This window comes from Molothrus ater, chromosome 8 (genome assembly GCF_012460135.2).
Source record: "Molothrus ater isolate BHLD 08-10-18 breed brown headed cowbird chromosome 8, BPBGC_Mater_1.1, whole genome shotgun sequence".
Taxonomy (NCBI): Eukaryota; Metazoa; Chordata; class Aves; order Passeriformes; family Icteridae; genus Molothrus; species Molothrus ater.
Window position 1 is genome coordinate 523,118 of NC_050485.2, and position 25,571 is coordinate 548,688.

Consider the following 25,571-nt stretch of genomic DNA (forward strand, 5'->3'; position numbering starts at 1 on the left):
CCTGAGTTCTGGAAAGTTGCATGGTTGAGCTTGCAGAGACAAGACAAGAGGCATAAGGTAGCTACTTCCAAGGAGTCAGGAAAGAAGCTAACTGGGATTTGTGTCTCCACCCAAATAGGTGATGCTTTCTCCCACCCATCTCAGCTGGTGGGTACAAGAACAGTTGCTGTGGAAGTTGTTCAGGAGGGTACTGCAAGGAACTGTGTAAAACTTGCATGTTTGCTTGTTTTCAAACCTGTTTAAGATGAGGGGTAACTGTAGTTTTTGTTTCTGTCTGTCTGATATTTAAAGAAAATCTGTAGAATTGGCTTGAACTATGGTAGCCAAATGTTGTTTGTTAAGGATGACCCTAGGAAGAACTAGACTGGCACTCTCCCAGATCAGAGGGGTTTGATAGTGGAGCCCTGGAAAATGTTAAAATAGTCTTTGAAAATATTAGGCCTTGTGTTTTCTCAGATCACTGCATCTGCGTAAGCAGTATGATAAATGATATAATTGTTAGATGTGATGATTGTTTAGTAGTTAAATGTAATTATTATATAACCATAAGAAGAATCATGAGAAACTATGTTGGAAATTTAAAGGGGGCTATGTTTAGCTGAAATCTGTGTATACAATAGAACAATATAAGTTTGATAATTATCATGAAAGCTATATAACGATAGAGTATAAAACACGTTCACCTTGAATGTATGGTCAGAATCAGATTTGGGTGGAAATCACCCCGATTCCCAGAGCTCTTCAATAAAAAGCACGGCATATAATTGCTTATGTGATTATGTGTTTTTGAACGCTAACAGGTTCACTGGGTGTCTTGGTACACAAATCCTTCATTCGTTCAGTTGTGATTAGCATGGAACCTTTAAAATGGCATTCTCTTTGCTTTCCTGTGCTGTTTTTAAAAATTGAACTGACTGCCCATTATCTTGTAACACATTGCATGACATATGACTGCATGCATTCTGTAATTTGGGGCAATTGAATGGGGGTCAGAAAAGCATTTGATACACTTCTCCCCACATATCTCTTGCACAGATATGCAAAGATGTCTCTTTGCATATCAAAATAAGTAGAGAATCTCAGTTTACAGACAACTTGGAATGCAATTCATTGAGAGAAACCTGCTAGTATAGAGGAAAACCAAAAGCATGTGAAAGTGCTTCTATTTTTCTCCTATATAGCTGGGTAGCTTTTATTCCTCATGTCAGCATATGAAGGCAAAAGGTGCAGGTTGAAGTTCTGGAACTGTATCTTTGGAATAAATACAGATTTATGTGAAATTTCTCTTAAGGCTGAATGACTAATCAGAAAACTTGGATGTAGATCTCCACTTTCCTAAGATCTATATGTGTTTGACATTTGGTGGGTGATTGTGTCTCGCCTAGGATGTGGAGAGTCAGCGGTGGGGTTTTTTGTTAATACTGTGTTCTGTTCTCATTCACCTTGTGATTTATTTGAGTAATTATGCTGTCATTAATTTTAATAATTGGTGCAGCCAGTTTTATGCCATTAGTGATACTTTATTTTCATAATGTTAACAGTAAGATCACAAAATCTCAGTGGGAAAAAACATGTTCTTAATGGTCTTAGGATTTCTCAGCAACATCTAGCTGTACCAAAATTTTCCTTTAGATAAAACAATTCATCTCCCCCCTCACCCCTTGTTTGGTTTTTTTTCTCTCAGGGCTGTTGCTTGGTTTCTTACAGGTAAAAACTGTAATTGGGGCAGAGTAAAATCCATATAATTGATATGTGTGCATAATTGGATATATTGGTGCAGTCAGGAAACAGTTTTCTTGCTGGACAAGATTCGATCTTCCCCTTTCTTATGCATGACCATGAGAACCAGCTTGCTTTTTTTTGTCATGCTTCAGGTGACCAAAACCCAGCATTTTCATTAACAGCCAGTATTGTATTCAAAATGGGGTTACAGATTAACAAAAAATTAAATAAACAGTGGGTTTAGGAATAAATTCAAGACATTTCATTCTGTTTGGTTGCTAACAGTCCAGAAAATCTAAGCATTCCAAGTAAATGAGTCACACTTACTCAGAAAGTATACGAAAATCATCTTAAAACAGAGCTGTTCATCTTGTTTTTCCCTGCTTCTTGTGCGTGATGCTGTATTCTGGGACATGGGTTGAAGGACAGCTGAGAGTCTGGTGGTTTTGTGGGTTTGGGTTTTTTTGTTTTTGTTTTTGGGTGGTTTTTAGATTTTTCGTTGGGTTGTTTTGGGTTGGGGGGGCAGGGGTTGGGGGGAGCAGGGGTCGGGTGTGTTTGAAGATTACTGTTGCATCAACATCAAAAAGTTCATCCATTTCTTTCATTCTAATGAGTTTTTTCCAAAGTCCAGCACAGAGAGCTCCTGGTGGAAAAGCAGACAAGGGCAGTAGTTGCAAAAAGAAATGTTTAAAGCCTGGGTTGTGCTGCTACAGCAATGTGTATCATAAGGATGAATGCCAGAATATCTGCTCAAATGGTGTGAAATCCCTGGCCATATTAGGTATGAATTATCTTTGGGTAAATGTAGTAGCACTAGACATCCTCAGATCTTGTCCTCTGGATTGTGCATGCCTGTGATAGTGCTGGCTGCATCATCTAATTTTTGCTAATAGTTAACCAGAATTGCAGGAATCTGGTGTATTTTAGTTGTCAAAATGCTTTTAAAATAGATGATTGAAATATTAAATAGTATATTTCAGGGTAAATATTTATATTTATTATGTAATTGATTATATTATAGTTTTGGTGCTGTTTTACCTTAAGGGCAAATTCAAAGCTTAACAGCTTGACTCATGCTTGTTCTTCCCGGTTCCTCCTGTATATGAGCTCAGTCTCTTGAATATCAAGTGCTTCTGTTCCCAAGTGCTTTTCTGTGTAGAGCATTCCAGCACTGCATAGATGTTTGTGTCCAATAGCTTAACCTGCTTCTTCCACACACGCCAGACAGCCAGATGACTCCATAATGTGCATCAATATTCAGGCATAAAACTTAATTCAGTAGCGCTCTACAGCTCTGTACTGGCCCCTCCCAGAGCCAGGTTTTCACAACAGCCATTATTACTTCAGAGCAAAACACCATAAAGGTAGTTCCAGCTTTCTTCTTGGATATACATTAAATCATAAGGCTGTTTTCCTCTTTTTTTTTTTTTTTTATATGAGAAAACAGTTCAGTAACCTTCTTTCTTAGCAGAAATCCTGCTCCAAAAGTCTCTTATTCTACCAGGACTTTAGCTGTGATGTTTCTTAGGCTCTGGTTTCCCCATGTGTTGTAGTGATAGACATACAGGCATGTTTGGAAGGATGAATACTGGGAGCTCAGGGGAAGGGTTCCAAGTCGATGGTCTTACTGCAGAGACCAAGGGAAAAGGGTGCTCAGAATGACTGAGTCAGTGGCTGCTCAGGGGGTTACATGGCAAGCGTATGCAATGTTATTCATAAAGGGAGATGGGATTTTTTCAGGTACTCAGCTTCAAGGGCAGAGTGGGAACATGGAGTCCTGAAATGCTGTTTGTGAGGTACAATGTTAAGACTTTTCCTAATCAAAATTTTCCTTCCACTCCCCCTTCCCTTTAAAAAGCTGGCATTCCCGTGAATCCGTGTGCTAAGAAAATTACACGATACATCCAAAAAAGTAAGAAAGATTATTTAGGAAAATTATCCAATGTATTTTTTGTGAAGTCTGAGGAAAGGTGTTTTGTTATTGTGTGGTCCTTAACTGTAAAGCTTAACAAAAAACCATCCCTAACTTAGGCTGTGGCCTTGCTGATGTGGTACCAAAGGCAAACAGATGAAAAGAGTGTGAGTAGTGGGGTTGCCCCTTGCCTGTGGTATTGCTCAGATAATCACTGTGCCTCCCCATCATCTGGCTTTCTCTCCCCCACCCCCAAGCATAAATGTGAAAATGTTTCTGTGAATCAAAGTCATCCTTACTGAGTGAATGTCTGAAAAGCAGCAGTACTTCAGTGATATAGTGCTCCTGAGAGCTGATGAATCAATAAGATAAAATACTTCTTTAAAGGGTAATACAGCTTTTTAGGGAGTTTCAAATATACTATACCTTTTCTTATCAATAAGGGCAGTATAATGGTTCTAAATGAAATAATAAAATACCTTGTATTGTTAAAACCTTCTCATCATAGATGTTTTGAATCTGATCTTACATTTTCTTTGGGTTTTTTTGTACTTGGAGCCCAGCATGGAAAAATGTTTGAGGACCTTCTTGTGACCCTAGCTAATGACTTCTGTTACCTGATGGAATAAAGAAGCAGAATTCAGGGCATTGTAACTTGAACTTGGAAGTTTAGGCTGTTTCCAGAACTTGGATTCTAATCACAATTTGGATCAGTTTATACTAGAGCATTAGGATTTAGGAGGGAAGATCTTAAGTTTTACAGAGTCAACTTCTTAGAGTGGAGTTGGGGAAAATTAACCAAAGGAGAGAGTAAAGAAAGTACTTACAGAACCTGTCCTGTGGTTATATTGTAAAGCAACTAAGGTGGAAGTGAGAAAAGGCACAGAATTTGAAATGCACTTGAAAGGCCCATCCCTAAGAGCCTCTTGAGATACCTCAGACAGGTATTTTGAGAAATAATGAGCACTTGGCAATTGCCACTGACAGCACCTCATGGCTCTCATTCCAAATTGGTAAATTAGGGAGTGTCATGCTCTGAGAACCATATGTAGATTTACCAGCCTAATTTTAGTTGTAACATTTTTTAACAGGTTATATTGAACTAAGAGTTCTACTGTCTGAATTTAGAATTTTAAGGACATCTATTGACTGTGTGCAAGCTGCCAACTGTGAAATGAATAGGCAATTAAAAGGTTTATTTTTATGTTTCTGTTGTGGCCCATAACATACAGCAGTAGCAGTGATGTGGAGGAAACAGCCATCACATAAGATACTGAGACATTCTCGTGAGCTCTCTTCTTCCCTTAGCCTTGCTCTGCCTTTGCTGGCAATTCAAGGCTTTGGTGATTGCTTTCTTATGTTGCCTCATATCAGGGCTCTCAAAAATTGGTCTCTTTGTGGGATTCAAATAGTTTTAAGTCTTTGACAGATTTTCTCTATTCTGAGGTACAGAATTGGTACCATATTGCCCAGTCCAGTTTCTGTTTGGTCAGGTTTTTTAACTTAGTGTAATTGTTGAGGTGATTTCTCTGAAAAACGATGGATCCATTGGCTGAATACATACCAGGTTTAGCTAATACTTACAAAGCCTGCATTTTTCCTAATACTATATAGTTAAAAGTCTATTCCCCATAAGAGAGTACAAGCCTCTTTTTGCAGTTTGAGAAATAAGTAGTTTAATTATCCAGATAGTTTTTAAATCCGTTGTCACACGCTTTAACACACCACTCAGTCTTTCCTTTCTCTGTTACTTCTTTTCTGTAATGGAAATATATTGTTTGCTCTATACAGATGATGTTTATTTGTTGTTTATTAAGTGTGCAATAGAAATTCTGAAAGAAATATAGTGCTAGGGTACAGTAACTTGGAGTATTCTAAATTTTCTTCAAGTAGTTTTGGTGAAATAAAATTATGTTTTTTATTTAAAGGAAAAGGATTGCCCTGTGGTGTTTAAATGATGATTATATACTACTGAAGATTTATTTGTGTTGGTATGTACCTGTGCACCTTTTGTATTTTCACAATTTTACTATAGTCATAGGACTTTCCAGTAGGTTATGCTGCACTGTAGTATACCTGTAATAGAGTACATGAGTAGGATAGATAATTTTGAAGTATCTTAAGCAGTTATTTTATTCTATTTTGGTGTGTTTCAAGAAAGGAATAATTGTCTTGGACATCTGATGTAAGCAAAGGCCTGTGATATGTGAAAAAGAACTGTCTCCATTGGAAGATCCTTCAAATGTGCCCAGATTTCCTTTAAGTGCTTGATTAAAAGAATTTGTGGTATTAATTTCCAATCTTAGTCTTTCAAATTTTGCTTAATGAACTTTTCATAGGAAAGTGTTTGCTGCTGTTAAATGTATTCTAGTAGTTTAAACTGGACTGTTAGGCCTGAGATCTCCCAGGAGCCATAGGCTGGAGTGCAGAGGACAGATGCAGGTATTGCCATCTTCTATTACCAGGGCACTGCTCAGCAGAGTCATGAAAGAAAAATCTCCTTGCATGTGGCTGTGCAGGGTAATCACCCTGTCAGAGCTGTGCTGTTCAAACACAGGGTGAAGGCTGTGTCTGTCTTCATATCTGTGCATGTGGGGGAATAGGTTGTAAAAGGAGTGCAGCAGAGTAAACGTCGAGAATCCGTTCTGCTGCTCAGCTTTATGTGCTGAGATAATAAACAGTGGATTGGGAGGATCAGTTCTCCTTCTGAAAGCAGGAAATTATGGTGTGAAACTCAAGACAAAATCTCCAGTCTTTCCCTTTACAGTATTGTTGCTACTGATACACAAATAGTTACCAACACTTCATTGTTTAGCTTATTATTATTTTAGTGATTATTAAATAAAAGTGGCATTTGGTACATCTGAAGGGATTTCATTCCACTTTCACAGGCCCTGCCTTACAGGAAGTAAACTTGCTGCTGCAATGCTTCTGGTGGCTGGGGAGATGGGAAGCGTTCTTACTGCCTTTGATAATTGAAGTTTCTGGACACCTCCGGTGATGACTTCTATCTTACCATGAAGCAATCAAAGAATATGGCATTTGATAATACTTTTAATGGCTTATGAATATGGAAATCTGTATGAGTTTCTTGTTAGATAAATGAGGACATAATTATTTATCGCTTGTGTTCCTAAAACTGCCCTTGAGATACCTTTTATATCAGATGCAGATATACAATACTAGCAATATCAGTAATGAGGCATTTAGGAAAAAACTAATTTCCCTGTTACTGTGCTACTGCATTATTTTAAATGCTGCATGGAAATTTTTGGAGATGACAGCCAGATACAATTTTAGGCATAAAGATGAATGACTTCCTACAAGCAGGCCTGATTTTTCATTAAAACTTAGGTAGATATAATGATGCTGGGTGAGTGGCAACATAGAATTTTGACAAAGACATTGCAAGAAACCAAGAGAAAAGATTTTGCAGTGCACAAAAAATATAGTGAAAAACTCTCACAATAAAAAAATACAGTAAAAATAGAGTAACAAAAATATAAATGAAAGGTGTTGCAACCAGGCACATGGATGTAAGTTTGAGGGGAAAGTTGCGTTAAACGTCTTTTCAATTGTTTACAAATACTGAGAGAAAGAGCTTGAAAATTGCAAGCCTCTGTTAATTTTTGGGGGGAGTTTCTTCAATACTTGAAGATAGGTAAGGCCTAAATTTGTGGGGAGGGACAAATTCATTTTGTATGTTGTTGCAGAATTAAAATTGGTTTTACAGAGTGTAAGTTGGAAAAATGCCACAATCTGGATGTTATTTTAATTATGGATTGCCCAGCTATTTTGGTGTGTGTGTGGAAGAACATTGTCAGCCTGTCCTGCAATGTATTTCCTGGCTTTCCTAGAGATGGTGGCCAATTTAGGATGTTTCATCCCCTGTGTGGCATATAGGGCCTGAGTAACAAATGTATTTAAAGGTGGTAACTTGGGGAAAGGAGCCTGCATTGGGCCTGGTGGGGCAGCTTGCCAGGCAAGAATACAAACTGCCTCGGGCTCCTGCTGTGTCTCTGAGTGCTGCCATGATCTGTATAAATGTTACCTTTCTGTGCAGGACTTCGACATGTGAGCACAGAGCTCTGCCCTTCTCCTTCTCCTCGCTGCTTGGGTTTTTGATGTGGTAACATTTCTTCACTGTTTAGAACTGCATTCGCATCACTGAAGAATAATCCACATGTGAAACAGTATATTTTGTCCACTGGTTGAACCCTCAAACCATTTCAGAAGATCATTTATCAGTGACATTTAATAGACTGTTTGTGCTGGATAAAGCAGAGGTAAATCCTCCAATGTTGGACCCTCAGTGAAGCCTCATGGTCTTTTTAAGCTTTTCCTAAGCAAGGAAATAAAATGTGATTACTGTCTTTATTCTGGTACATCCCATTCATTCAAACAAAATGCTGTAAAATAGTTCATAAACTGCCTTTTGATATGTATCTTGTCATGTCTGTGAAGTGTTAATTATTTCCGCTAATGATATGATTTACTGGTTAAATGTTTCACTATTAATCTTCTGCCATAAAAAAGATTCCTTGCCTCCACTCAGGGCACTCAGATGACTTCTACAAACTAAAACAAAGAAATCATTCACATGGGATATTAACAGAATCAGCTGTCACTGACTTCTCGTTTGCATCTTTTAATAACTCAGCTGATTTCCTTATCAGATATCAACTTTAATGTGTATGAAATCCTAATATCTCCAGTTCCCGAGTAGTTCTAGAGTCAAATAACAAGATTTTTTAGCAGCTATGAAGTCTTGGAGGGCTGAGAGAGTAAAGGCACAATTAAGGGTTCTTGATTCTGGTTGTAGGAGAACTTCCTCAGCAGCTCAGGTTGAGTTGGACAGACCAGAGAAGCCAATGTGTGGAATCCTCTGATTCCTTCCCTTTCAGGGAAATCCCCAGAGCCTTGCCTTGGAGAGACTTATCATGGAGTCTTTCCCCACCTGGGCAGACAGAAAGGACTTCCTCATGGACTTTTGCTTAACAATGAACCACTCCAGTTCCTTTCCCCATATGTTCCTAATTCTTGTGGTTTCTCCTTTCCCTGTTTCCTCATTGGTGTGGTACCCCTGGTGGCCATCCCCATCTCCCCTGTAGGGCAATGCCCTTTGCCCTGCCCTTTGTGCTGCCCCATGCCCTCCCTTACTTAAACCTTGTCCAGAGCACACGGTCCTTCTTTTGTCTCTGTTTTCCCTTTGAGGTGCTGCAATAAACCTCGCTGGTACTGTCCATATAAAGGCCCTTCTGCCTCTCTTGGCTGAGCTAGCTGTGCTGAGTGGGGTCTGTGGACTTGCCTGAATGCTCACCCAAGTGGCTTTTCCACAGGAGATGCTCATTGGGAATTAGGTAGCGACATCCAACATCTAAACACATGCTGCTCTACCAGTGTAGATTTATTTCTTAGCTGTGTAGCATACAGTGGATAAAAATCCACATAAGAGAAGCAATTTCCCCAACTGTCATCTTTTTCAGCAGAAAAGCTAAAGGCTGAATGAAAATACAGACTATGTTTTTCCTTTGCATGATTTTTTTTTTTTAATTTATCACTAAGTCACACTGAAGAGACAGAGGACAAATAGCAAACATACTGTGGAGCTGCTTGTTTATGAATCTTGGACCTCCCAAAGCACTCAATAAACTGATTCTGTAATGAATAAGTGTATGCTTCCAAAGAAGTGAAACAAAATGACCTGGATTTTTTTTTTTCTTCTGGGAGTGTTTGTCCGATAGAACCTGCAATGCTTGACACTAAAAGGATTCTTCAGAGCTACTAGGACATTCATATATGGATACATACTTACTTTTTTTTATATATATGCACATTCAATTTCTCTTTCCCCTGTAGTTTCTCAAATCTGAACATAGAATTTTGTGAATGTGGCAGGAAGTTTATGGCAAATGTTAAAAAAATCAGTATGTGAAAAATGATTGATCACTACAAAAACACTTAGAGCAACTTGTCTGGCGCTGGTGGTTTTTAACATGTTCTTTATTTCAAAATTTTTCATCCAGTAGCATAGAGTCAGTAAACAGGATTGTTGTGGGAGTACAGCCTGAAAGGCAGTTTGAATAATCTCTTAACAAGAAGGCTGTGCATGAGGATTCCAATGTACTTAGGTATTCATCTTGAATAGGTTGATGGGAAACACGAGTGTCAATCAGCATTCAGACTAAAACCTATTTGTGTAAATCTTTATCAAGAAATAAGAAACAATGTCATTATGAAAGGCTGTTGAATTTTGGAGGATTTTGAGAGATTTAGTGCTCTTCCCTTAAGCCTCTATTCTGTGAAGCCAAGCTACTAATTCTGGAGTGCCACTGCAGATCTGATACTTTCTCCCTGGGTAGTTACAAGCCTTTCTAATAGGGACACAAGTTTGAAAAAGCTGATGAATTTTCTGTGAGCAGCATTTAGGTTTTGGTCTGAGTGTACTTCACACATGATGCAACAGAGGACCAGTGGTAAGGATGGTAAGGATTTTCCTCTGGTAATATCTGCTAGTTGTTGCTCCTTCAGAAGTGTTGGCTTTTCCTTTAGACTGGCAGAACAGCACTGTGAAAGGAACAGCCTTAGAATCTTTCTCATATGATGATAGTTGCCAAAGGCATGAATAAAAGTACTTGCAATCTAATTTTGTTAAAAGCCCATAGTGGTTGTGTGTATTTCCAGTGCTTGAACAACTGGACTTGAGGCCAGAGCATGAGAATAAAGTGTGTCCTAATCTTATACTTCCTCTAGGCTATGGGCTGGTTTTGGGCACAGGCTGGCTGGATGTGTCAGTATAAACTTGGAGAGCCAAACTTGCATCTCTCTTGACATTGCTCCCCAGATCACCATGTGCTGCATTTCCACAGAATTTGTGAAATTTTGTTTTCAGGCAGAGGGTAGGTGTGTCCTGTGGCCTATAAAGTCATAAACCTAGCACTTTGAACTGCTTCACTTCCCCTGGTTGTCAGTGCTCCTTTGATATGAGCACATCAGCTCAGGAACTCTACAGGCAGCAGTTTTGGTGTATTTTTGCTGGGTGTTGGTGCTGCATTTCATTTTTTGTAAGAGATACCAAATCATAATAATAAGACCTGCACTTATGTTCGTAATTGTCAAAAATACCTACTTTTGGCATTCCCTATTAGACTGTTAATTCCTAAACTCAGACTTGGTGGTGTCTGACAATTGCTTGCTTGCAATTATGTTAAGCCCTGTGGTTGATCAGAATTTCAAGTTTGTTTATCGTTGATGTGATTCCATAATTTTTGATTTTGTTGTTGATTACTGTGGTGAAATTTCCTCAGTACATTGTGTCTGTTCTTCAGATCTTAATGTTGATAGGCAGTCACATATATTCTCACAATGTTGGAAGTGAATGTATGGTTCTTTGATCAGAGAGAGATGAAATTAATTGATGATAGTCATTGAAGAATGGAGAACTAGCAGCAATTTTGAATTTTGAAGTCTGTCTTAATAGAGATTTTTCTGTAATCAGAATGTCATTGAGAGAAAAAAAGCTCTGGGGGCTAGGAATGGGACAGCCTTTATGAAGATTTAACAGCATAATAATCACTAGGGGAAAGTATTTTCTTTTCTGTCATCTTTTAATTTGCCCTAATTTTAAACTTAATTTTAAACTCCTCTCTTTGATAGCAATCTATTGAGTTTGTAAGTTTTTGCTATGCACAGTTGTGGAATGAATGTTTCATCCATTCATCTATCTTTCTGTAAGATAAAGAAACCTTCCATAGCTTCATCCCTTCCAATACCTCCCATTTGTAAAAGTCAAGGAGAGATGGATGCCTAACTGGATATTCTGATTTGATATCCAAAACTAACCAGGGGAAGTTGGTACTGCCCATCCTTCTCCTTAGAGACATATGGAATTGTCTGCAGTACTTACTGTGTCAAACTACATTGATTTCCAGAATCCAGATTTCATGGCTACTAAGACTCCATTTCTCTCCATGATTCACATACTAATGGCATGGAAAAACAAAATTGGTAAGGCAAAGCTTACAGGAATGCAGTGAGCTCTCAGTCAGACTCAGCAGCAGAAGGGAGGTTAAGAAGAGATTGTGTGTTTACAGTTTTTTTGTTGTTCTTGATGAATTTTGTTTCCAGACCTGACTCTGGAATACTCATAGTTTGCTGAGCCTTAGAATGAAGCAGCAAACAGAACAGCTGTTGGATTTCACACTGAAGTTGTTTCACTTATTTATAATGCAATTATTTGAAGGTTTCTTATGTGGCCCAGTGGAAGAGAGCTCTGTTGGTGGAAGAGTGAAGGAATTTGTATTCACGGGATCTTCCTCTGTGACTGTCCTCTGCTGCACTGCAGTGTAGGTGGTCAGAGGAAAGCTTGTAGCTAAATATGTAACCTTGTGGTTTGAATCCATGCCTTAGTGCCATCAGAAAGCTGCTGCTGTGTTAAAAAATTAGGTGGTTACTCAATGCTTACAGTTTACATATCAAAGATAGAACAGTTCATTATTATTCATCTGGTGAAAGAACCCATTTTTCTCTTCCACATGAATTCTGTGTAATTTTCAAATGCAAAGATGATTTGTTGCTATATATGATTGATTATTCAGGCTCTCCTGTGAAGAAATGTTTCAGAATCTGTTGAGTATTAATTAAATACTACCCTTCTGTGTTTCAAATAGCGTTTAACATGGTATCCTCTGGCAAATGTTTTTATGTGGAAACAAGGATTCCTGAACACAACTAAATCAGAAGATTTAAAGCAAAAGTTGCCAAAATGCTGGAGAGCACTGTGGATCAGGTTTTAGTTGATGACGCTATAGCTGCTGGCTGTGAACAGACACAGCAAAAAGGTCACTTGGTTGGGCAGTGCTCACTTCCTTGCACTGCTGGTACATATTAGTTAAGAATCTTTCAGGCTTTAAGTGACACATTTGGCCTGTTGACTTTCCTTCCAGTCAAAGGCTCCCAAAAAGTAGTGTTTGGCATTTGCAGTGGAAACCACATGCAGTTTAATTCATTGCATTTTTAAAAATAATTCCTGTTTCAAAGTGATTTTTTTTTACTTTGCTGAAGTTTCTGATGCATTTCTGTTTCTTAAAATATTGAAATGAAATTTAATTTTCAAATAACAGTTTGTAGGAAACTTGAGTGGTTGAGCAGGTGTGTGAAAAGAACTCATAGCCCAACAGAAAGGTTACTGCTTTTTGTTTACAGTTAGAAAACCCTATCTGATTAACCCAGTTTTGTGGTTGGAAGGGTTCCTAGCTGCCTACATTTCAATGTTCTATCTTGTCTAATGAGTTAGTTATCTGTTGCAGACAATTATTTCTTGTACATTGAAGGTTCCACGTAGTCTAGTCATGCTATTAAAAAGCCCCCAGGCAATTAATCCAAAACCCAGCAGAACTCCCCAAAGTGATGTATCACTGCCAGGTAACAGAGCTGGTGCCCTGCTCTGTGTATGAGTTCAGTACTTTTAACAATACAGTATTTTTACTGCACAATGCATAGCAGGATATTGGCCTGTTAGAGCATGTACAGAGGAGGCCACCAAGATGATGGGAGGGATGGAGCAACTCTCCTGTGAGGAAATGCTGAGAGAATTGTGTTTGTTCAGCTTGGAGAAAGGATCGCTGAGGGGTCACCTAATTGTGGCCTTCCAGTACCTGAAGGAAGCCCTTCAAATAGATGGAGAGAGACTTTTTACAGGAACATGCGGTGACAGGACAAGGGGGAATGGATTCAGATGAAACAGAGCAGGTTTAGATTAGGAAGGAATTCTTCCCTGTGAGAGTGGTGGGGCACTGGCACAAGTTGCCCAGAGAAGCTGTGGCTGTCCCATCCCTGGAAGCATTAAGGGCCAGGCTGGATCTCTGGGTAGCCTGGGGTAGTGTAAGGTGTCCCTGCCCATGGCAGTGGGGGTGAAACTAGATTACCATCTTGAAGTGTCTTCCGAGGCCATTCTGTGATTCTGTGAATGCCTCTAAGTGCTTGTGCAGTATAGTGGAATGTTAGAAATTATTAATGGACTGTTGCTTTTAAGTGATTGAAGCTTTTCATGTGTCACACAGCCTCTAGATCCCTCACACACTCCCTAATGTGCTTTATAGTAGTGAGAGCCTTTTGCTTTACTCTGCACTGGTTGCACACAGGTATCAACGTTTGGCACCTTTCTAATTAAACGAAGGCTGCGACTGGGCTGATAAAGTTTGCAAAATCCAAATATTAATGATTTAGTTCCATGCACATTGCTATTGGAATAAGCAGTATGGAATGTTGGAATAAACCAACATTGATCGCTATCTCTAGATTAAGCTAGTTTAAAAGTTTTTACTCCCAACTGGCTCATGGCAGCCTGGCAGTATTTATAGATAGCAACACCTGTCTAAGAATGTCCTTTTAATTAGAAGTCCTTTAGTAAGAGTTTTTCTAAAAAATACTTTACAGATCTCTAAGTAGTATTTGTCTTCCATGTAGTAATAATAGTAATAATGGTGGTTCAGTTTCTGTGAAGTAGAAAGATTGATAAACCAAGTACACAAGTAGTGGGAGATAGTTGAGAGCAAGGATTTCAGTTTAGAGAGAAAGAAAGAAGAAGACAAAGCTTGAAATGCTCTTCTGCTTCTGTCCATCTTCTCCCTTAGATGGGTCATTATCCTTTATCAGCCTGTTGGAATTCAGTTAAAAATGTTCAATGAGAAATCATCCTACCTATCTTCGGACATTCAGAATATGGAAATGAGGAGGTAAGGTCATAATCTCCTACTTCTAGGCAATAAATAGAAATAGGCATTTCGTGAGGGCTGTGTATTTGACCAAAATGAGACAAATCACAGCCCTGAGAAATGTGTTCCTCCTGTCAGATTACTTTGAATAGCTAAAAAGTTTATTAGGGGTTGTTATCCTCCTTCTGAAATGCTTTAGGTGGGTCTCTGGAAGACTTATTTCCCTTCAGTACATAGGGGACCTCTGCACATTTCTGCATCAAATTTAGCCTGACTTAGGGCTGTAGAAGAAATGTGGAGTCCTAACCTTGTGCTTGGCCTTCCCAGCAAGTCCCCTTCCCATGTGCAGGGATTCAGCAATTTCACAATCAGATCATTTCAGTGATCAAAAAGCACAGAAGTTTCTGGCAGATCACCTGAGTAGTTCTGAGTAGTTGGGTTGCCCTCTGAGGTTTGTACAGGATGGCAGCAGGGAGCAGGACAGCCTCAGCTGAACATAGTTTGGTTGTGTAGGGCCAGAGAACTGCCCTGTTCAGCATACAGATGGAGCTGGATGAGCTCATCATGAGAAGAGGCATCCTTTGGCTCTTGACTTCAGTCCTCAGCATCTCACCCAAAGTATGTGGGCCATAGATGGTTCAGGCTCTCTGAATTGAATATGCAAGAGCTGCATTTTGGATGCTCTGAGTAGGAGATTGACTCGCTAGGCCCCGGAAGGGAAGGCTCCTTTTCACCTTATCTTGGCTCTTGTGTTCTGGGCTCTGAAGCATTTGTGTGTGTCTGGGGAGCAGCAGTGTTGAAAAGAAACTTGTAATTTGGCTGTCAGATGCCTGAACAAAGCAAAGGAGCCTGTGTGTAGGTCATTGGACCAAAATTTAAGCCTTGGGAAGGGAAAGGGGTCCTTTCTGGGAATCAGAACTGTTGTGACAGGAAGGTGCACCTGGAAAGAGGACAGTCAAGGGGTTTACCTCACCTCAGGGTCTGCAGGTTCTGAGTTTTGAAGAAAGCTAAGAAAGAGCCACTCTGGATTCAGACATGGCTTTGAATTTGGTCTTGTGTTCAGCTCTGTCTGTGCCCTGAGCCTTGTGGCTTTGTTTACTAATTGGAGCTTTCAGAGGCTTTTGGAGTACTTTTTTGCAAGACAGGGCTACTTTGTGGTAACGTTCCCAGCTCTAGAAAAGGAAGCTTGGACTTTGTTAGTTCTTGGCCTTCAGTGTATTGTACCAACTGTCCAAGATAACCATGGCTTTTTATTTTTTTGAGAGCAGTAATGAAGAGTAACTGTTTACCCTCTATGCATTTTATAAGGTAGCTGACATTTTCCTTACATGCATGGAGAAAATGAGCTGAAATCCTGTTGGTTGGGATTTACAATTCTCTCCTTTCCAGTACTGCAGAATTTACAACTGATTTTATACTTTGTCCTTCTACAGAGTGTTGTTTAAGCCATGCAAAGTGTGTCATCCATATTAGGTAACAAGCTCTGCAACAGCTTTGTAAGGTTATATTTAAGGATTATTTCAGCAAGCTGAGGTCAGTCTGTTGCCATTTGAAATACCTGCCTTAAAGATGAACTCTCCCTGGCAAACTCAAGATGCACTGTTATAGGTTTTGAAGATACCAGCCCTCCTGTAAACTCCAACAGCTGGGAGTCTGTGATCTTGGCACTGAATTTGGGTTTGTATCTATCCAATTTTTCCAGTTCTTTTGAGGAGAAATGAATCCCTCATTACTGAAAAGAGTAGCTTGACACCTTACTCCATTTATATTGCAAATTTGGCCACCCTGAGTCTTGTAGATGTGATTTCTTGAGGGCACTGAGCAGTAGCATCATTCAAAGTCACCACAGCTGATGTTTCAATTCTTCATATAATGGAACTGTCAGCTTGGAAGCCTTGTAAGTTTGGGAAGAGGGTTAACTGAAATAGTTAAAACTAAATGCAGACAGCAATGAAGACGTCCATCATCCTAGAAAGCCCAACAGGTTTTTCTCTGAGAAGAAAATGAGTGAAGTATATACCTGCAAGTTGTCAGAATCTGTTGCCAGCAAAAAATTCCCATAAAGGCTTGCACTGACTTCTTAAAATTTTGTTAGCAAGTATTTGTATTAGATACCAAGTTTTATACCATTTATTTCAGGTGCTTGTAAAGATTGCTGTACTGACCCAAGTGAAAATAAAAAGTATGTTGCATATGTTGCCCCTTGATTACCTCTTTGCTTTCTTGGAGAAATCTTATTTTTGGTAATGAGAATAATTTGTTTTCTCTTTTCATTCAGAAGTTTGAAATCTGATCAGTAAACCAGTTTTATGAATAGCTGTGTGATAATGCACCTATCAGTTGGGAGAACTGCAGAAAAAAAACCCCAATATGGATATTTTTGACCTAAACTAAAAGCATTTTTGTTGGGGTAAGTTTTTTGTTTGTTTCTTACCAGTGCTTAAAATCAGAACGTATCTGAGATTTTGAAATCAAAACATGGACTAACTTTTAGAAGGTACAGAGGAGAGTGTCTGGGGAATAGGCTGTTCTGAAACTTCTATAGAATTTAGAAAATAGCACTGTTTGAGAAGGACGTATGGATGGCATCTGGTCTGGCTCACCACTCAGATTTTCTGCATTTCTGAAATGTAAACTATTGTACAGCTTATACAGATTTACTAATTTTTAGAGTCAATTTATTTTTGTATCCAAACCATCTTTCCTGTACTTCATGTGTGGAGCTGCTGTCTCCTTTCTCAGTGAGATTGGCTGATAGAACTGCCTTGGCTGCTAATCTGTCTCCCAGCACATCTCCTGGGTTTCAGAGTTGCTCTCTACTGTTCTTTTTCTGGAAAACAAACTATGGGGGTTTTTTTTTGTTGCTTTCTTAATTCATATTTATAGCCAGATGGGGAGGGGGTGTGAGTGCAATTTTTAAGTTATTTCAAGTATGAAATGAGAAATAATTGAGAAGTTGAAATATTTTTTCACTCTTTCTAGGGAGAAGATCCATTTCATTAGAGAGCAGATTTTAATATTATTTTAATTTTTTTAAAAAAAAGTTACATTGAAAAAAAGTATACAGATGTGGAATAAAGAAACCCAGTACATTTTGTCAAAAATCTGTTTTGACACAAATGAAACAGTAGTCCTGGACAGTACCATGTCCAGGACAAATGTTGTTTTTCAGGTTTTATGACCAAGCTTAGTGTAACTTCTTATTATGTAATAATACAGCAAGAAATAGTTCAGTAAGTAAAAGTATCTGTGATAGGGTGAAGTTCACACTTGCTGTTGAGGGAATGTGAAAGATTTAAACACTGGTAGAGGTGGATGAGTAAAGCAAATAAAATACAGGTCTGAACGAACACCATTACTCTTTTCTTTTCACAAGGGAAAAAATTCCAGGAAGCATCATAGACTCTTCTGGCCAAGGGCACAATATTAAAAATTTCAATACAGGTGAAAAAGTGAGAAAGACTCACAGTAGTCTCCCTGGAACACTTGTAATTTATCACTTGAGATTGTGTTTATTACTTAAAGTAAAACAAATGTAATAAGGTACTCTTGAAGTAAATTAAATCAATTAGTTAAAGTACATCCACATTTTGATAGTGATTTTTGAAATTCTGTCAAATTTTCAGTATCTGCTATGGTATGTATTTCTGGAAAGTAGTAAAACAGATCTGATTTGACTCAGCAGGCTTTTAATAAAGATCTCAGATGAAACACCTGGAAGGATCAGGGCAAAGTGTTGTCTGTGACTTTGGGTTTAGAGGCACACTAATATCCTGGCCTGTTGGGCTGCCGTCATTGGTGGCAATAAGCACTTCAGAGCTAATCCAGGTCACATGTCATCACTGCCAGTAAAGCAAAATCCTGGTGCTCTTTCAGTGTAAAATGTCTGTAAATTAGGGAAATACGATCAACTATTTGCAGAGCTTTTTGAAAACCTGCTTGAAGTTTACCTCTTGTTTGTACTACCATGCAATTCAGCACTTTTTTCTAGGTTTTGGGGGCATCAGGTGCATTTGGACACAAAAAGGGAATTCTAATCTATATACAGAGTATGTGAGAGTGAACTGAGAAAAAAAATAGGAGAGGGGTTGTGGCATTCACATTTTCTGAAAAATCCCTTCACCCAGGATTTTTCTCCTGGGAAGCTGAGAAACCTCAGAGAAAAAGGAAAATAATTATTATCTCATTTGCTTCTCCTGTGTTGTGCTTATATGTGGAATGTGTTTGGAGATTGTTTACCCACAGGTGATTGGTTCATTGGATTCTGGTGAGTTGTTTTCACTCATTGGCCAATCAGTGCCAAGTTGTGTCGGGACTCTGGAAAGAGTCATGAGTTTTCATTATTAACTTTTTAGCATTCTGTAAGTATCCTTTCTGTATTCTTTAGTATAGTTTAGTACAGCATTCTTTAATATAATATAGTATAATAAAGTTATAAATTAGCCTTCTGAGAGCATGGAGTCAGATGCATCATTCCTTCCTTTGTCAGGGCACCCTGCAAATACAGTAAGGGGTCAGTTCATGTCTTTAATGCATCATGCTTATCTTTTTGATATGGTAACATGCAAATTGAATTTCATAGCTGTTTGCATTTCCTTCCAAAGAACAGATGCGGATTCTGACTCTTGTCCCCACATTTTATCCTCATGTATGAAGGACAATTCCAGCGAGGCAGAGTGGATAGCTTGGCATTATTTGCCAATTCTTGTGTCATGATATGTTGGAGTTAGAAGCAGAGTATCTTTGTTAATGAAGTACTTACTCCAGCCCTTGTTCTTTGTCTCTTCCGTAGCTTTTGTAGGGATCAGAAGGGCCCCTTTTTCTTGCTGGTCTGAAAATTGTCTATTTTTATTGGTGGCATATGTGCCTCAGTCTACTGAAGGAAGTGTGCTGTGGCAGCCAGAAGTGAGTTTTGGAGAACCGTCCCTTGGCTTCTGGGCCTTCTTGCAGAGCCAGTCAGCCTTCAGTGCCTCAGTGGCTCCACTGCAAAGCTTCAGCCTCTCTGTGCTCCAGCAGGTGGAAACCTGGGGCCAGCCATTGTTTAATAGCAGAGTCAGTCGTGGAACTACTGACCTTCTTCCTAGGAAAGCCTGAAAAGTACCGCCAGTGATTTTACAGAAGAGCTCTTGTAATGCTGGTTAGGATTAAATGTAGGGAGAGACATTGTTCATGAGTACAAGGGAGAATCTGATAAACAGCTCAGGAAGAAGTCATAGTTTTGAAGATATTTTTGCTCACTGAAGAAGTCTGCTTCTGTGTAAGCCTTTTAAAATATAACTAAGAAATCTCACAGGGCACTTAAATTCTATTTACTTGGAAAACTGTTAAATTTTTTCTTCTAAAAGCTTCAAAATGAAAGTCATTAAATTTGAGATCTTAACATGAAGAAAAAAATGTTTCTACATTTGATTATACAAATGCTGTCCCCTGCACAAACACTGTAGACAACGTGGGATTTCATTAAAATAAGTCCACCCAAACATGTGGAGACTGTGTAACAACAAGCAAAATTTTGACCTCAAAAAGAATCCTAATTAATAATAGGTTAACTCTACAGATAATGGTAAAAATCATACTTTGCATTGCAGTTGCTGGTCTGAAGTGTTAAAAATTATTACTGGCTGGAGGCATGAGGGTTTTCTCTTTTATTAACTAACATCTGTTTGTGTTTCATGTCTGTGTAGGCATATTAAAGTTTACTCCGGTTTTCCTTTTTAGCCTTTTGGAATGGGCATCTCCCATCAGTGTCTGTGCTAATTCAGTATTGAATATAGGGATATGAGGATCAGAAATATTAAGAGAAAAATTTGAGCTGTGTGCAGTTGTTTAGTTACTGCTAACGCTGACATAAGCGAAGGTAAAGAATTTAGCATAAACTAGGAGGGAAAACCTCGTGTTTCAGAGGCTTTTCATGGCTCTTCAGAGAAATATGTGCTATTTCTGTAGTTATACCTCATGATATGAAAATCCCTGTATTGTGTTTATTCGCAAACAAGGTATTGTTCTTCAAGTTATTGAACTCTGATTTAGTGTTTTTCTGTAGCATTGTGTTACAGTTACTAAACAGGGTTAAAATTGGTGGACAAAATATGCTTATGAAAATTCAGTGTAAATTAACTTTTTTTTCAGTATTCCTCCCATGTATGCTACACAGAAAACACAAATAGAAGTTTCCAGACATGACCCTGTTGTTGTTTCTCTAACCCTGGACAGGAGCCATTACTGCCTAGGTTGAGATACCAGCAATGGGACCTAGCCCATTTTGATGGTGCTTTGTTATTTAAAGTGTGCTAAGAACCATGTTACTGGGAATTCCTATTTATTCATGAGGTCAGCCTTTAAAGAATAGATCTTGTGGAAATGATCCTGTCCTCTGTTGAAAGTTTTAGTATCTTCATGACATTTACACATTCAAACAAACATCTTGGTTATTCCTTTAGATTTAGTGCATTGTTTAATGCTGATTTGAGTAAACTTTTTCATAACAAGCTATTTGTGTGTCTTTATAACCACGTGAAGTTTCTTTCATATGTGGCAAGAATATTTTAGTGTAGTATAATGACATTTCACAGTCCAAAAGAATTGCTTTGAGAGGCAGCTTTCGTAAGATTCTTAATCAAATGAAAAGATTGAGCACAAGCAAAGAAATCTATTAAGCTCCTTATTTTAATCCACCCTAAATCATTTAAATGTATGCATATTTGCATGTGAAAGCTGCTGTATTATCATTGCAGTAGAATTGTTGGCATAAATAATGCCAGCCACTGTCACACTTCTATTTCAGTTATAGCTGGACAAGCCTCTCTGGAGAAACACCAATTCCTATTTAGTGGTCTTAGAATTTTATAGATGGAGATGAACCCATTAATGAATCATGTGCTGCTGTGAAGTGATAGGCTTGCTGAAGTGCCGTGTAGTCCAAATTTGCCATCTTAGGAAACAAGTTTACAGTTTTCAGAGCAGTGGTTGTGTTTATAAATAAAGTGGCTCCTTGCTTGCGTTGAAAACCTTTATTTGTTGGAGACTATGATGCCACTTCCATACTCCTGTATTTCCACGTGGGGTTACCTGTAGCACAGGTTTTGCCACTGTAATCACAGGCAGGCTGGTCCTGTTGTCAGATGTGTTAAGGAGCTGGGAGGACAGCCTGGCACAGAGGGGCAGGAGCTGAGGATTTGCCACTCTGAGTGGAGGGGGTATCCAGTTGTTCTCAAGGAGATGCAGAACGATGGACAGAAGGATGGGAAGTTGCCAGTGGATGGAAGTTCATTAATTGCTCCCAGAGGTGCTGCAGCTGAATGAGGCTTTAGAGATGGGTCTGATGAGAGGAAGAAGGGAGGGACAAAGGGCAGCAACTGGCTGAAATAGGAAATTATTATCAAAGAACAATTTAACGAGTGAAAAATTTGGAAGCTTGAGAGTATTCTAGTTTTTACAGTACCTTTTCCCAAATATGGGAAATCAAGAGAATCCTATGTAACCTTCAGATCTTGCTTTAAATCTACATTTACAATTGCATACTAGAAAATAAAATCTCCTGCATAATAGTTGTGTAACTGCCTCTGTCAGCTGTAGAGAAGTCTGTTATTTATTTTATTCTGTTAGAACTTGACAAAAATCATTCATGAAGAACTGCCTTGAGTTGCACATTTTATATAATTCATTTCAATTTCTTGATTTTCCCATGTGAGCAACGATTTATCTCACCAACTCATTGTTAGATGGAACTCTGGATTTTGTGGCTTTCCTGTTTTTTCAGGAAAATGTGAAGGAGAGGACAAGGATTTGCAGCTGATGGCACAATAGAACTCAGCGTTTAGTCAGTATGCTTTCTTCAGACACTAATGCCTTGTGAGTACTCTCTGCTGATGCCCTTCAGGACATCACAGAGGAAGAAATCAATCAGCCTCTGAGTTTGGAGGAGCTCTTAGAAGGAAATCTTTCTCTTGATGACCAGGTTGCCCATTCAAAACCTGGCAGCTCCACAGCGGAGCAATCCATGGAAGGCCTAACAGTGAGGGGCAGCTGTACAAGTCCTTCTGAGGACTCTAATCTGACCTAACTTGTTAAGAGAGTGAAAAGTCAAGAGGAGGAAGGGAACTCTTTAATATCATTGTCCCAGAGCAGCTCTTCAAATATTCTTTCTCTACCTTCCTTGAGGATTGTTTTATGTAAACATTCTGCTGAACTAAATAAGGGGGTCCTTGGGAAAAGCTACTCATCTCTTCCTTTTTTCTAATGTGTATGTAGAAGTCCTAGAAAAAAGTGTAAAAAATTGCTTTAAAAAGTCTCTGCACTCAAACTGAAACCTAGCATGTGATAAGTTAAAAAAAAGGCATTAAATATGATGTAAAATGGAAAGATTCCCCATTTTAATGATATTAAATGATAGTAGGGGAAACTGAGGATAGAAAGGATCATCCTTGGCCCAGGAAGTAATTTGGGAGCATTTTAATGCCTTGTTAGCCTCTTCTTTTGATTGGTGGCAGCTTGAATTGATGAAGAACAGAGAAGCTTGGTTTGCTGACTTCTGCTGCTCACCAAAACCAAAGCCATTCTTTGATTGTTCTGATGTTCCTACTTAGGGGTGTTGCCAAGTCAGAGCTCCCTGTCTCCCTGTGTGAGACCTCTTCAGGTGCTGTTCTAGCAGTGTCTGCAGTGCAAGCTGTGCCTTTGGAGAGAGCTCCACTTTGGTGAGGTGTGGCTGTGATGGCCTGGTTTCACTAATCCTGGACCCTGGGAGTGGGTGGATTGCCTACAGAGAGAGGGCACCCAGCTCTGCAGAGGCTTCTGCTGAGGGGCTGCCGTCCGCTGCCCCTCAGGGAACAAATCAGCCGGGCTGCAGCTGCCAGGCTGGGGTGCTAGGGCTTTCTACCATGCTGCCTTCAGAAATGGTGCACATTCTTTTCATACTTGATACAGTGTCCTGAGATTTGTCTACTTCACCCAAAATCCATAGTTTCAGTGCTGGGGAAATACTAATTTAAAAACTTGACCAAAACACCCCCAAACAAAACCAATCCTTACACTACTGCAAATCTGTTGTTACAGCAGTTCCTTCTCGAACATCACTATGAATTCTATTCTTCATTCTTTTAGGCTGTCTTGTATTCATCAAGAAAAAAGAAACTGAACTGATCACATCCAGGGTTTCTTTTATTTGTGTGGGGGTTTGTTAATTTCTTTCTAACCTTGGTATTACTTTTTTCCTTGGCTGTGTGTATCTCTCTAGATTCACTGTTATAGAGTGATCTGCAGAGGGCCTCAGAAGTGTGCTTTATCTGTCTAAATTTCCATCATAAAAATTCATTTTTGTTTCTACTTGCTGGTACTTCCTACAGTGGAAATAAATATCAGTTCCCACTGCTAAATTGCGCATATTGGATTCTCCTTTTTGATAGAGTTAGTGTTGCATTTTTGAGAGCAGTCATTCTAGATGTAACGAAATAGCATGGAATTTGAAACATATCTTAAATATTCATTCTTCAATAAGCATATAATTTTACAAATTATGTTTTGTATTTCCAACCTCTGCATGTCCATCATTCCTTTGGTGATGGTTGAGTTATTTTAGTAATTACTTCCCTTTCTATTGAGTAGCTGAGCAATTAGTAGAATAATCTTTCAAGTAGTTACTTCTTTGTTGATTAAGAGCAATCTTGATTGTGAAATCATTATATGTTAACAAACCAAAATGTGAGAGCTTTTCTGGTACAGAACTGGTTCACCCCACTATTATTTGATTATTTGATGAGATGGATTGAATCCATGTCATCAACAGGTAGGTCATTTCTGTGTCCCCAAATACATTGTGAAAGTACATATCAAATTGTATGTTGTAATATTTATTTACATTGAGGCTAAAGGTAAGAAATTCAGCATCTGTTTGTTCTTTTTGAAGTGAACACATCCATGAGTACTGCAGTAATTGAACTGTTCTCCACATTTGGTAGCATCTCATCCTTCCTACATTTCTTAAAAAGGACTCATTTGTGAAATTTAAAGTTGACAAAAGCACAACAAGATTTTCATATTTTATATAGATTTCTATGTGTATCTGTTAAATATCAGGGTATAGTACGTATATGAAACATTATATGCCAAAGAAGGCCTAGTTCATCAGTGCAACAGGCTGCAGGCCAATATGGAGGCAGTGCACATAGCACCTGGAATTTGTAGAGCTGTACCAGCCCTGCTTGTGGATTGTGTACCATAGAGATAGATTCTGCCATCTGCTTTCCCTTGTCCCCTGGGACAGAAGCTGTGCCACAGCTTTTTTTGTGTCTCAGAATGTTTTTGACTCAGGTCAGTTACACAGAGAAGGCAAACTCCTCGAGCTGGGTAGCTTTGTCATTTTCTGTAATTAGAAGCTCTTACACCACAAGTATTGCGCTACTCTGTAGAGCAAGACTGTTGGAGTGCTGAAAGTGCTGAGCTTGGGATGCTCACCCAGTACCTCCTGCAGACTTAGCCCAATGGATTTCTGTGAGACAATCGCTCAGAAATTAGTAGATATGAATTCCTGGCTCTCAGACCTGTACCCTTGATTGAGTAGAGCTCTTCAGTATCAACTTAAGTGATTCAGACCATGATGACCTGAGTTCAGAAGGGCAGGGAGTCTTTCACAGTGGCACAGTGGTACCTTTCTGTCCATGGGCTTGCACTGTGCTTCAAGGAAGATCAAAGCATTATTTCTGCCTTTCAAGTATACTTGAAAACTGGAAAAAAACAGATACCAACATTTGTCACCCCATGCCCCATGTGCATGATCTGATTGAGCACAGGACCCCTTTATGATACAATGGACTTAGCTTTGCAAAACATTCACTGGCCGTGAAGTTTATGTGCTGTCTCCTGGTTTCCTCATAGCTTCTCTGGAGAAAACTTGAGGTTATTCTGTGATTTTAAGAATCATCCAACTTGCCTCCTTAGGCATTTTAGGCATCCTGTATTTGAAATCTTGCTCATGGGTGGGCTTTGAAAATGCTGTAGCTAATATAACGCAGACATCGCTTGCATCACGAATATCACAGGAGCATGGTCATGGTATGGAATTTTACATCATTTAGCTCTTGGAAAGAGCTTTTCTCTTGGGACTGCTTTTGTGACTTATTGTGGCTCTCGACAATCTTTGACTGTCTGCCTTAGCATATCATCAGCTATAATGTCCTCCCTGTTTACATTTTCTCTTGTGACCTTTAACGGGTGCAAAATCCCAAATA